At 30.1% G+C, this 13,468-nt stretch overlaps 3 pseudogenes across 2 annotated transcripts; 1 reads left to right on the top strand and 2 right to left on the bottom strand.

Annotated features, from left to right (window-relative positions):
• Window positions 1-1,555: 1,555 nt before the first annotated feature.
• On the bottom strand, window positions 1,556-3,161 carry LOC149886677 (uncharacterized; annotated as a pseudogene). Its single transcript, XR_016453434.1, has 2 exons — window positions 2,148-3,161; window positions 1,556-1,938 (listed from the first exon to the last, which is right to left on the bottom strand). The product of XR_016453434.1 is annotated as an uncharacterized LOC149886677 (transcript).
• A 797-nt stretch (window positions 3,162-3,958) lies between these two features.
• On the top strand, window positions 3,959-7,901 carry LOC145191311 (uncharacterized; annotated as a pseudogene). The gene is made up of 4 exons (XR_016453455.1): window positions 3,959-4,947; window positions 5,096-5,180; window positions 5,340-5,368; window positions 7,632-7,901. The product of XR_016453455.1 is annotated as an uncharacterized LOC145191311 (transcript).
• A 5,187-nt stretch (window positions 7,902-13,088) lies between these two features.
• Window positions 13,089-13,468, bottom strand: part of LOC149886676 (uncharacterized) — a 1,171-nt pseudogene continuing 791 nt past the window's right edge.

The raw sequence follows: 13,468 nt of genomic DNA, 5'->3' as shown, positions 1-13,468 counted from the left end.
TAATTACAATGTTTATAATTTTCTCATTTTCTCTCCTCGTAACACTTGAATAAATATTTTATAGATTTACATATAAAATATGCTTGTAATAGAAACTGAATTAAATAGCTGAAAGTTTATGATGATCAAAAATTCACATCTATTGGTTTGTTAACCAAAACTAATAATTTAAGATGGTGGATTGTATAACATCTAATTAAGTTGTACATTTCTAAACATGGGGGGGGGGGGGGGGGGGGGGCTCTGATAGTGAAAGAAAATGCATTACTATGAATTTCAATATTTTTAAATTAATAAAGAGAGAAATGTAAAATACACTCGATCAACTGGCACACACAATCGATGACTGGCATTCGTTTTACTCCAAATGATTTGCTTCGATATGATAGTGATAAATTAGTTAGAGATGATTATGATGATGATCATTATGTTTTATTGGCACTTACAGGATATCAGGTTTTTCAAATTATAAATGAGCTTAATAAATGTGGAGGATTCCACGTTGATAACTTGTACAAACAAAAAAAAGTTTACTTTTATCACAAGTATTAAACAACTGGAAGATTATTTTGCTTAAAAAATGGATTTTTCGATAGACTATGCTACATTAGATATACCAGTATACAAAATATATTTGTGACAGAAATTGAATTTAACAACAATCAAATATAGAAATATAGCTATCTCGCAGCGAACACAACGTTGTAGTTCTATTATTTCTCTTTTCCTCAAACGCTCTTCTCTACAAAAGTTTCGCATACAGTTTATATTTATCAAAATCTGTAAAAATTCCTCAAATAGGGTAAAGTAGGGTAATTTCGGCGTATTAAGCTATTTTGTTGTTTACAGACAATGGTTGCTTTAATAACGTTAAAAAATCATGCATATCGATGTCCTGCAGATATATCTATTAAATAATAGTTAAAAAATTGTTTCAAACTTACAAAGTTTTATGTAAAATTTGTTTTACAAAATACTCAAAAATGACGAAATTAGAGACCTAGTATGGTAATTTCGGCACAATGATACGGTAAATTCGGCATACTTAAGAAAATTAAGATGTTCGTTGAAAACGCATTCATATAATTCAAATATTATAAACAGCTATAAATCTGAATTGTATAAAGTAATTGTCTCTTAAATGGAATTTGTTACACCTAATTGGCATTTAATTAAGGGCGTTGCAATTGCAAAGATTCATATTTTTTGAACCACCTATTTTAGTAAAGTATGAATACATCACCCAAAACAGAAACCTTATTAGAAAAATGTGCCTCCAAAGTAAAATCGTAAATAAAATGATTACTAATTTCTATGATTTCGATGATTATTTCTAAATTCTGTTTAAATAAGAATTCATGTTTATAAGCTCATAAGTAGTTCATAAAATAATATTTTACATAACTACAATAGTTAAACATAAAATAATAAAATACAAAACTCAAAGAAAACTTTATAAAAAGAGATTTATTTAAGAAAGTTAAAAAACAGCTTAAAGAATCAGTGTTTCATACAGTCATCACAAGTAAATACTTTTTTAGCATAAACAATCCCAATTATCCTTTAAGTATGGATCGACAGGATCCCCATAACTGTATTGACAAATTGCACAAAGTTGTTTATTAATCGCACTTTTAGCATCAAGGTTACTCAAACACGTCTTTTGATGTGTAGATATATTTTCTTTAATGCACTTTTTACGTGGCTGCCTGTTCTTATATTTCAAAGATAAAGATTCCTCTAGCTGAGATTTATATGGTGATCCAGTAATTCTTTCAGCATGATTTACCCTCCTTTTTATACCTGTTCGTTTTTTATTTTTAATGTCACGTCCAGCTAGTGATCCAAATGTAACACCATGAGGTTGTGAGGTTTCATCAGAGGTGGCTAATTCTAATGACTTCTGAAGTGTAAATGATGAGTTTGGTGAAGCAGATTCTAAATAAAAATATTTAATTTAAAAAGGTGAATAAAATTAGGCAACATGTAAATTATAAAAAATTTGAATCATTTTTTAAAGAAACTTTTATTTAGGTTAATAAAACAACAGATAAGTAATTATTTGCTTAATTTAAAAAAAATTATATTTGTGTTTGAAATAAATGGTGAAAGATGGTAAAAATAATACATCTTTTAAAATAATTTACCTTTCTGAGAAGCAACTACACATTCTGTGACAAAATCAATATGATCTAAATCTTTAGCAGAGTCTAACCCATTGTCAAGAGTAGGGTGCATTTCAGAGGTAATATTTGGTTTTGAAATTTTTGATACAATATACGAGTGATCAGTAGCCTTAGCTGCAGCAAAGTCTTCTTCAGTAAACACATTTCTATCAAATGGATATATTCCACATTTTTTAAACCCTGACTGACAATTTTGAACAGTTGCAGCTTTCCCATAAGCTATTCCAAATAATTCACTAACCTCTAATTCAGTTACAGGACGACCTGGATGGTGACGAAGCCAAGTACCAACTTCTTGATCATAGAATATTTTGAGACTTTTAAAAAATGAAACATCAAGTGGTTGCAGTTTGTGCGTGCAGTGAGACGGATGTGATAGTATAATAACATTTGTCTTGCGAGCTTTTATAATAACACTAAGATTTTTTTTATGACTTGAATGTCCATCTAAAATTAGAAGAACTGGTTGGTCTCTTGACTGTGGCTGGACTGCTTTTAAAAAATGATCAAACCATTTTTCAAACAAATCAGTTGTTATGCACCCATTTTTGCTGCCACCAGAAATAGAACCGATTGGGGCTTTATCTAAAAATTCAGGTCTCACTCGAATACGTGGATAAATCAACATTGGAGGGACATAAAATCCGCTTGCTGATTGGCAACAAACTATTGTGATTGTTTTTCCTCTTTCAGAGCTTGTTAAGCCACCAACACTATGTTTTCCCTTCAGGGCAACAACTTTTCCTGGTTTATGGCATATAGACAATCCAGATTCGTCTACGTTGAATAAGTTTGCTGGTGGAATAATATGCATTTCATCAGCATTAAACATTATTTTTTCTAGTTCATCATAAAAACGATTAACTTTTATTCTATTAAAACCAATGGCTCGATGCAATGACGTTGATTCAGCAACTCTTACAGAGAGTTTATTATGACGTTTCAAAAAACCCCTAAACCATTCTTTTCCTGCTGACTTAGTTGCATAATTAAACTTATGAATAATCCCAATTTCATAAGTTTAATTGTGCAACTAAGTCAGCAGGAAAAGAATGGTTTAGGGGTTTTTTGAAACGTCATAAAAGTGAAAAACGTCAAAAAGTGTTATTGGGTGTCCTGCTCTTAACTTTTTTACACAATTATCAATAGACACTCGTTTTATATAGTCATGTAGTGTTTGCCTTGGTATTTTATATTGTTTAGCAGCAGAACATTTCGAGCAACCATCAACTAAAACTGCATTTACTGTTAGTTTTAATGATTCATTTGACCAATTACCATATTTTACACGTTTTGAACCCATTATATAATGCTAACACACAATAATATATATATATATATATATATATATATATATATATATATATATATATATATATATATATATATATATATATATATATATATATATATATATATATATATATATATACATATATATATATAATAAATTATTAATTTATTGTATACATATTATTATATGACATAAATTTAATTTATATTGTGGGGGACTATTATTTTATTAAGTTTCACAGAGACACTAACGAATTAAATTTTTTCCTAACTCGTTATTATCTTATTACTATCTGAATTACTAAAATGAACTTCTTCTATACATAATATTTTAAACGGTTATTTCCATTTTGGTTTCAGAGAAAGCACAGGTCGGCAAATTCGGCACTGCCGAAATTAAAAACTCTTTGTAAGCCAAAATTATCTTCTTAGAGCAGTCCTTGGGGAAACTGTTATATCTTGTAACATCCCAGCGAACATTGACAGACGGGTACCATATGGTTTTTAACTGGGCTTACGGGAACGGGATTTAGAAGGGTTTGTGTTCTGGTTTCCAGACGGGTCCCTTACGGTTGAAAAATTAAGCAAAAATAGTAATATGGGCCGCATGTGGTGTTTATAAGGGCTAAGAAAACTGGGATTTTTATGGGTTTCCCATTAGGGACCCATCTGGTGAAAGTAATATGCGGAAAAATCTATGCAATCACACCATTATCGCCATTTGCAACTTACCTTGGGCAAAAAAGTTTTTACAATATAACGTATAAATTAAAGTTATAATCGTTTTCTCGTTTTATGCTTTTTATGAAACTCTATATAAAAAGTTGTTATAACTATTTTTATTTTTTATACATAAATTTTTCTCTTTTTCTTTCTTTAGTAAAAAGTTGAAAATTTTACAAAGTTTTACATACAATTTGAACAATTAATACTTTAAAGAATTCATTAATATTTACGTTTATGAAAAGTAACGCCACAAGGAAATGCATATAATATTATAAAGTTGACGTGAGTGTTTTCATTATTGTCTTACTTCCTTGTGGCATATATTCTTAGAATCATGAATGGTTTTTGAAGACCATTGAACGTTTTTCTGTAAATCCAAAAGTGCAATTTAGTAATATTTTATTCCTATATAAAGGAGATTGCGGAGTATGGATTTTTTCTACTTTCGTTTACATTTTGTAGCAGAGTAACTAACTGTGTAATTTCTGTTCTGTGTTACTGAGTAAGATGTTGTATGCAAATGTTGCATTCGATGAAGAAAACAATACCGATTACGTACCACTAATTTGGTTAGTGAATGCTATGAGTGAAAATGTGTTATCAAAAATTTCATCTAGAAAATCTACAGATTTTTATTGGCCTCGCTGGACAAATATGAAAAAAATAGACTAAGCTAAATCAATATGTCAAGAACCTGAGGTTGGATGGCTTAGGTTTTCAGGAAGAATTTTGTCAACTGCAGGTAGTTTATATAATATTGTCAAAGATAGTAAACTAATAATTTTGATAATTTTTTATAAATTTATTTAAGCATTTAATCATAATTATTGAAATTTGAAAATGAAATTTTGATACATCAATAATTATCATAAGTACTTTTTAAAATATAGACACAGAATCTGAAGCAAAAGAGAAATACAGATATGCAGAAGATACCTCAAATGTTGATGAAGTATATCAAAACCAAAAAAATAGGTATATAAAGTTACATAATTTTAATTTAACATACAAAAGGTGTTTATGTTAGTGTTACTCCGCTTATGTTTATGTAACTGGCTTAAAACTTGTACATTTATGAATCATTAAAATTTCAAAAAAAATAATAATACTTTTGATATTTTGCCAATCCTTTAGAGATAATCAAGAAAAGCCTTTTGAGAAAAGTGAGTAAGATATTGTTTTAATATTTGTTTTAATAATTGTTATCTATTATAATGTTAGGTTCCAATTAAATATATATCATTTATAGATTGCATAAAAATTTTTACGTATATTATAGCTTCCATTGTCAAGGTTTTTCTGTAGGAGAAAATTTTAATTTTTTATAATATTTTATAGTATATATATATATATATATATATATATATATATATATATATATATATATATATATATATATATATATATATATATATATATATATATATATATATATATATATATATATATGAAATATCAAAGGGAATAGATAGATATCTAGACTTAGAAAATGTCAGAATTAAGCAAGCTCTACGTATGTATAGAGTGTTTAAGGGGAATCGAAAATCTGTCCGATTTAATAAAAGTCTGACTTATTAAGGATTCAACTTAAGGGTATATATATATATATCTATATATATATATATATATATATAATTTAGAGCCTTTAACATTACTTGCAGGTTCTTGTGCTAAAAGGGAATGTGGTGTGCATTGATATGAAACCAATTTACTTCATTAACCCTCTTGAATGTTTAAATTATTGTATCATATCCCCTAACTGCCTTCTTTTTTCTAGAGTTTGTAGATTGAGATAAGTTAGACAGGCTTTTATGTATATAAATAAATAAATAATAAATACATGGGTTTACCCACAGCTACTGTGTTTTGCCAGAAGTTGGCAAAACACTTGCTCAGCTGTACAACAAATTAAACAAAACTAGAAATTTTAATAATCAAGAGTTTTCTGGTGGAAGAGTTCTCCATTCACCATTAAATATGATTTTAGTTTTTCATAAAAAATAGTTGTGTTTTTTTTTTATACTGATGGTATTTAGAAGAATATTCCAAAGTTTAAGACCATACTGGGATAATGCTTGATTGCTGAAATGATTATTGTATTTTGTTTCTTTTAGTTTAAGTGTTCTTTCTGACATAGAGTATTGAATTAAATTGCATAATGACGTTAGTGCTTCCTGTTTAATAGATTTCTGCATTATTAAAACGACCTTGAAATATATTGTTTCTCTAATTTTTAGCCAATGCAAGTTGTCATATTCTTTGTTATTTACTTGAGTTTCTATTCTGGTGTTAAATTTTGCTGCACTATTCTGAGCAGTCTTGCTGCACAATTCTGAACAGACTGCAGTTTTTTAATAGTGCCTTATCAATTCCAAAGTAGAGGGAGTTCACAATAATATAGTTGTGAAAATAATAATGAACATACTATGGTGCACAGATCTTTATGGGATAAGAATTGTTTTATTTTTGGTATTTTTCTCATTATATTGTAACAGCTTTTAACAGTCTTATTTATTTGTGTTTTTAAAGATAATTGATTGTTGAGTATCACATCTAGACTTTTTGCAGAATCAACAAATCAAATGCATTCCTTGTTAACAAAAGTACCCTTAATAATAATATCTTTTTGAATGTTAGGTGGTGCCATAATTAATATTTTTGTTTTTGATTGGTTTATGAATGATTTACACATCCATTTAGAAATGTATTCAAGACATTTTGGTATATCCAAAACTAGATATTAAAGAGATTTGGACCCAGGACTGTACCTTGGGGTGCTCCATATTTTACATTTTGGTTAGATGAACATGAATTACCAATTTTAACTTTTTGGGTACGGTTAACTAAAAAAGTTCAAATATATCATTGGTTAGTTTAAGTAAAAGTGTTTCAGTTGAATGATGTTGTTTGTAGATAAGTGTTTTTACTAATTTATAAATATATATATGGGCCATGGCATGACATTTTAGTGGGGGACCGAAGCACCAAAAAAACCTAAAATACTTTTTAAGTTCTTAATGAGAAAAAATATTATATGAGGTCCTTTTGAAAAAATCAAGGGGGTCTTTGTCCCCACCCACCCCCACCCCCCCCGTCGTTGTGGTTATTGTATATATATAGTGTATGTATATATATATATATATATATATATATATATATATATATATATATATATATATATATATATATATATATATATATTTATATTTATATTTATATTTATTTATTTATTTAAAAATGTATACAATATCAATATAAAATTATAATTTATTTATCAGTAACTAAAGGAATGTTATACATTTACTATCACAACAATTTTTTATCTGAAGAGTGTTGAGTAGAGAGTTTTATAATATATTAAATGAATTAAACCAGGTGTGTAACCTATAAAATTTTAGACTAACAGTTAAATTTTATTTTTTACAGCTTATATTGAAACAAGAAAAAGCTTCGAAACGAGAATAAAACGATGGAAAAGCTTCCAATTCGCGAAACAACCGCGAAATCAAATGATACGCGATTAAAGAATGGTTAAAAATTCTCTCAATTTTGACATTGTAATTTTAATTGTTATTTTGTTTGAAACAAACAGTCAAATCATATACAGTTTTATTTTATCTGTAAATTATAAACGTAGATTTTCAAGATTTGCAATTGGCAAACTTTGTGGGAACTATACGGGTAACCCAGCGGGCATACCCATATGGGCCCCAGAGGAAAACCGCGGCCAAGATCCGGCGGGTTCCCGATGGGTTTCCCATATGGGTCCCAGTTGCAAACCCAAATGGGTCCCTTATGGTTTTAAAGTACGGGATTTGACTGGGACCCATACGGGATACCCAGCGGGCATACCCATATGGGCCCCATATGGAAACCGCGGCCAAGATCCGGCGGGATACCGTTGGTCTTCCCATACGGGACTCAGTTGCAGACCCGTATGGGCCCCGTACGGTACCCGTCTGTCAATGTTGGCTGGGTATTGTACCCCCTAAGACAAAATTAAAAAATGTAGGCAATCTACTGAGTAGAAACCTGGGTTTTCAATTGGATTTCATAATTTAGGGACTGTTTGTTGTAAACATGTTTAAAAAGCTCAAAATTTAAAAAGCGTTAAGTCTCGAAGAATCAAACTAAAAAAATAGCGCTAAGAGTACAATTAAGGAAACTAGATCCTTAATTGTACCATTGCTATCCAATATTGTACCACTTTCTTGATTTCAATTACTTTACAGCTTTGCAAATATTTTATGATTTTAGATTTAAGGGATTTAAAGAACTGATTAAAAGGAATGGTTTTTATAAAATCAGCAATTGTAAATATTTTACCAATGGGTAAGCTAAGATTAAAATAGTGGAGGAAGGTAGATATTAAAGATAGTTATACTAAATAATGTAAAACAATATATACTATATCTGTTTTAAAAACAACCACACTAAATATTGTAAAATAAAATACATAAAAGCATTATTTTTGGCAATAGTTTCAGATATATTGTGTCTGTTTTTGATTAACACCTGCACAGTCAACATGACACCAGCCTTGACATAAAGAGAGTGCATCTTTTTAAGAACTGCTTGTCAATACAAGAGTAATACTGAAATTTTTCTTTTTTTGTTTAAGTGGTGAAGTTCGTTTTGTAACTATGGATATTTCTCTAATTGGAATCTCAAAAGGAATTTGTTAAACTTTACACGCATTTTTAGCGGTCAGAATGGTTGCGTCGGTACAATTAAGGATATGCCTTGAGGTACAATTTACGCAACTAATCTGACATTCAGTTAGTTAAAAAATTTGACAACTAAAAATAAGATATTTTAAATTCTAGGTATTTATATTGAATTCAGATAAATTATGCTTTAACATAAATACGCTGAACAAATCATATCTTCTGCTTTTTTTAGTGAAATACACTTAGCCATAAAAACCTAAAATAAGAAATCTCCAATAACAAACCAAGAAGAGCTTACTCTGGCCTTAATACAGTTGGATGACAAAAAAAACAGTTGACTACTTAATTTCATTCAGCAAAGATAAAAAATAAATTAAAAAATTTCTTGTGGGTTGTAAAAATAACGAGTTATGTTAAAAGTTCAATATAGGCATCGGTACAATATCAGCAACCTTACCCTAATCAGAAATTAATGCACCTATAATATAAAAATAAAAGTTTAAAGCAATATTTTTAGGAAAATTGTTTATCTTGCTACAATACCCAACTATGATTTAATTATTCCAATAAATAAATATTTTTAGGTATTTTTGAAGGGGTGCCGAAATTATCTCCCTGCCGAAATTACCCTACTTTACCCTACTCAAAAAAACCACTCAAAATATATTTACAATAAATCAAGGAAACTACGTCGATATCCTCTTTACGTAATTTCTTCCGCGCAATTCAATTACACTCCTCCTTGATTTTTTCTGGAACATCGCGTCATTGGTTTCTTTTGCGAATCCAAATTTTAGACACTGCTTCTGGCAATCCAATAAAAAATGCCAGTCGCACCCCCTTGCCAGGCTACTTCACCAAACACGAGAAACGTTTTAGATCAGCAAAAGAGATATTCTGTAACTTTGTATGCATATTTACACATACAAAGTTAAAGGATTTCAAAAAAAATGTGCGACACCTCGAAAACCTTATGCAATTTTGTTTCAACCCTGCAAGACAATGTGCAGAGTTGCTTTTCAATTAAAACAAATTTTAACTAACAATTTTTATGTATGGAATGTAAACAAGTCACACGGAAAAACCTAACTGTTTCACACGCATATTTTAATAAACTCCAGAAAGAATGATTTATCTTAAAAGATTGATATAGAAATTTGTACTTGCATAACTATTTGTTTAAAACCAAAAAACTAAACGCCGATGCTTAGATAATTCAAGTATCAGTTCAGTGGAAACGTTGGTAACAATGTATACAAGGACAAGAATTTCAAATTGGCAAAGCTCATTTGATAAACAGCAAAAAATCAACACCATTTATACATAAATATAACAAAGGAAGACAAAAAAATGACACCAGAGGAACCTTTAAAGTTTTGTTAAGATACTGAAATGAGCGTAAGTGTACAAAACTTACTGAAACGTGCGTACGAAACGCACTGAAATGAGCGTTAGTGTACAAAACTTACTGAAACGTGCGTACGAAACGCACTGAAATGAGCGTAAGTGTACAAAACTTACTGAAACGTGCGTACAAAACGCACTAAAATGAGCGTTAGTGTACAAAAAAGCACATGATAAAAACATGAAGCAGTTTCCCTGTTACAAAACTCTTCCAAACGCTAAAAAGAGCTGTGCTCCTAAGGATAAAGACATTAAAGTAAGCGAATTAAGAGTTCAAACTTCAAAGTTTGATGAGACTTACTTGTGGAGAAATTTGTGAAAGTTGTTCATCCCAAAATGAATGAGTATTTAGAAATCGAAAATGAACGTTTTGAAGAGCTTATAGTTCTGAGCAGTTTGCGGCTTGATGATGGTTCTTTGGGAAACTCCCAATACCATCATCAATTTTCTAATTGTGGAAAAAAATTAATTAGATCTTTAAGCCACAACTACCACTCCTTTGCGTTTGTATACGTTGAAAAACAATACAAATAATATTCTTTGGTTAAACATATTAAGCTATTGTGCAATTTTGTTGCCCTGTTGGAGTTAATCAAGGAATACAAAGAATGCAAGGTTCTAAAAATTAAAGCTAATGTAGAAAAGGAAATGAAGATTTAGAATCAATCAAGGTTGACCTTCCAAAATCGCAAATATGTAATCATTGATTTCGTCTTTGTGATGTCAGGGAATAATTTGCATTCGTTACAAGCACAAAATTTATGCAAACATCCATTTAGTCAAGTTTTAGATATACCAGAAGACCTGATTGTTCAATTCAAAAATATATTGATCGCGATCAACTGTGAGAAAGAAATTAATTCAGAAAAGTTGGATTCATTTCTCAAAAACTTATAATTTTTCTTTCAATTTGTATGATTTTTGCTTTATGATTCCAGCTTATGCTGTTGATATTCTGTTGCATTTGCCTGTTCCACACGGAGCAATATTTGAAGAAGCTGCTGAATCAAGAAATAAAATATACATGAAGTATTGTGAACTCCACGTTTGCAAACTAAGTATGGAAGAGAATTTAAAAGACATTTGTATGGGATCATCTGAGCCTCTTATCAATCTATAGCTTAGAAACCCGTTAAAACTAAACTTAGAATTGCCATTATACTTTATGACGTAGTAAAAGATTTAAACACAGTAACTGAATGTGAAACCAGTAGTCAATGTTATAAAACTCTTTCTAGCCTAACGCTAGAAATGTCGTAATTACGATGGAAATGTTACGCTACGACTATTTCAGCGTGACAAAGTTTTTCAATGTTATAAATAATTTTCAGCGTATTGCATCGTATCGTAATCTTTTCGTCATTTGTTTCAAAAGTGTCATAAGATTTCAATTCTATGAGTTGAATATTTTAGATGTCTGTGATTCAAATTGGCGGACAAAACAACAAGGTTTTTGGTCTTGCAATAACAATAACAATAACAATTTATAAATTGAAAAGGTAATAATTTTTAAAAATTTTATTTAATTATCTAACATCATAGATAAATGTTTAACACTTCATCTTTTATACCAACTAAATCTTAAACTTATATTTTTTTAATTCATAATGTTTTGGTTGAATATAGACTTTTCCAATATGTATGTGACTTTCTAATAAGTTCTTGATTCGGGTTGACCCTCCAAAAGTTGAACCTGAGCCTCAAGCCAAGCTTGAGCTTGACAATTTTAGCCTGTTGATCATGATTGATTCTGATTTCAAAATTACTTGTTACGGACTTATTTCTAAAATTCAAATTCCCCTAATCTAACAAAAGTTTCAATATTCAAAAATTTAATTCACTGAAATGAGAGCCCCCATACTTTCATTCAAAATTTTACTTCAAATTTTGCCCCCTCCCCCTCCCTTGATTGGCTTGGGCCCTGCTTTGGGAAATACTGGAATAATTTAATGCCACCGCCTGGTCAAACTAATTGGGAATTCAAAATCGGTAGTTAAAAATAGACAATTTCTAAGTCTTAAAATATTTTTATTTTTCATTAAAAATAATATAATATAAACCAATTATACTTTTACCTTGAATCTCAAATGGCAAAGAATAAACTTTGTTTTATTAGTATTATCTTCTGTTAAAAAAGTTAGAGGACGCCACTTACCTTCTAATACTTAATCAAAACAAAAAAAAACATATAGATATTGCACAGCGCCATATATCATTATGACAAAAATTTGAACTAACGCTGGACTTTTTGTCGTACAGTTTTGAGCGTGACTTAAGATGCTTCCAGCGTAAGTTACGCCAAAAAAGTTTTATGAAATCGATTTTAGCTTTGCTTCAGTCAAAATACAATTTAACGACGAACGAATGCGACCTAGGTCATCTAGAAGTTGTTGAATGAGGATGACTTCTTCTTCAATGGTGATTGACTCCGACTGGAGACATCGACTAAAACCATCAATATTTTGCAGTGGTTTATACCAAATGGTCAGGAGAACTACTGATTCAAATGATTTAAAATATTTTCCCAACGATTTCGCTTGATTTAGCATGTCCGCAGTTGGGTCAAATTGATTAACGGTTCTATCCAAAGCAGCAATGATTTCTCGTGGTTTTTTCACTAAAGGTTTTACAGCTGCAATGTGGGGTGACCATCAAGTATCTGAGAGCTTGTGAAGTGATAAAGCAGTTTCTTCAAGAAGAATTTTCCTTCTTGCTGGGCTGCAACTAAAGAACACGTAAAGGGCTTGGATATTGCTAAAAAACGTTTTGATCTCAGCACAAGACTCAGCAGGATGAACTCCAGCTAAATTTAAACTATGCGCACCGCAAGGAATGTATAAAGCGAATGGATTTTTTCCAATATATGAGCTTGGGCTCTATTATAGATTTCAGTCATATTAGAACAATTGTCGTATCCTTGGCCTCTCAATTAATGTAAACCGAGATTCACTTTCGCTAAAAATTGCAAATTAAGTAAGCATTATCTGCACCTTTCTTTTTCTCCATATCTTCAACGCAGAGAAATTGTTTTTTAACTTTCCAAATCATCTTACCCGAGTTGAATTGTACAAATTGAAGAATAAACGTGATTTGTTTGGTGTGAGATACATTTGGGGTCCCATCGATAATTATCGTAAAATATACGGCATCTTTTACTTCTTTCACAACTGCTTCTTGAACTAATGTAGC

This window comes from Hydra viridissima, unplaced genomic scaffold, assembly GCF_058129835.1.
Source record: "Hydra viridissima isolate aposymbiotic clone 2 unplaced genomic scaffold, HvirCarnegie_v1 scaffold_6, whole genome shotgun sequence".
Lineage (NCBI taxonomy): Eukaryota > Metazoa > Cnidaria > Hydrozoa > Anthoathecata > Hydridae > Hydra > Hydra viridissima.
The sequence above is the reverse complement of the archived record's forward strand: the minus strand, read 5'-3'. Positions and strand labels throughout refer to the sequence as shown.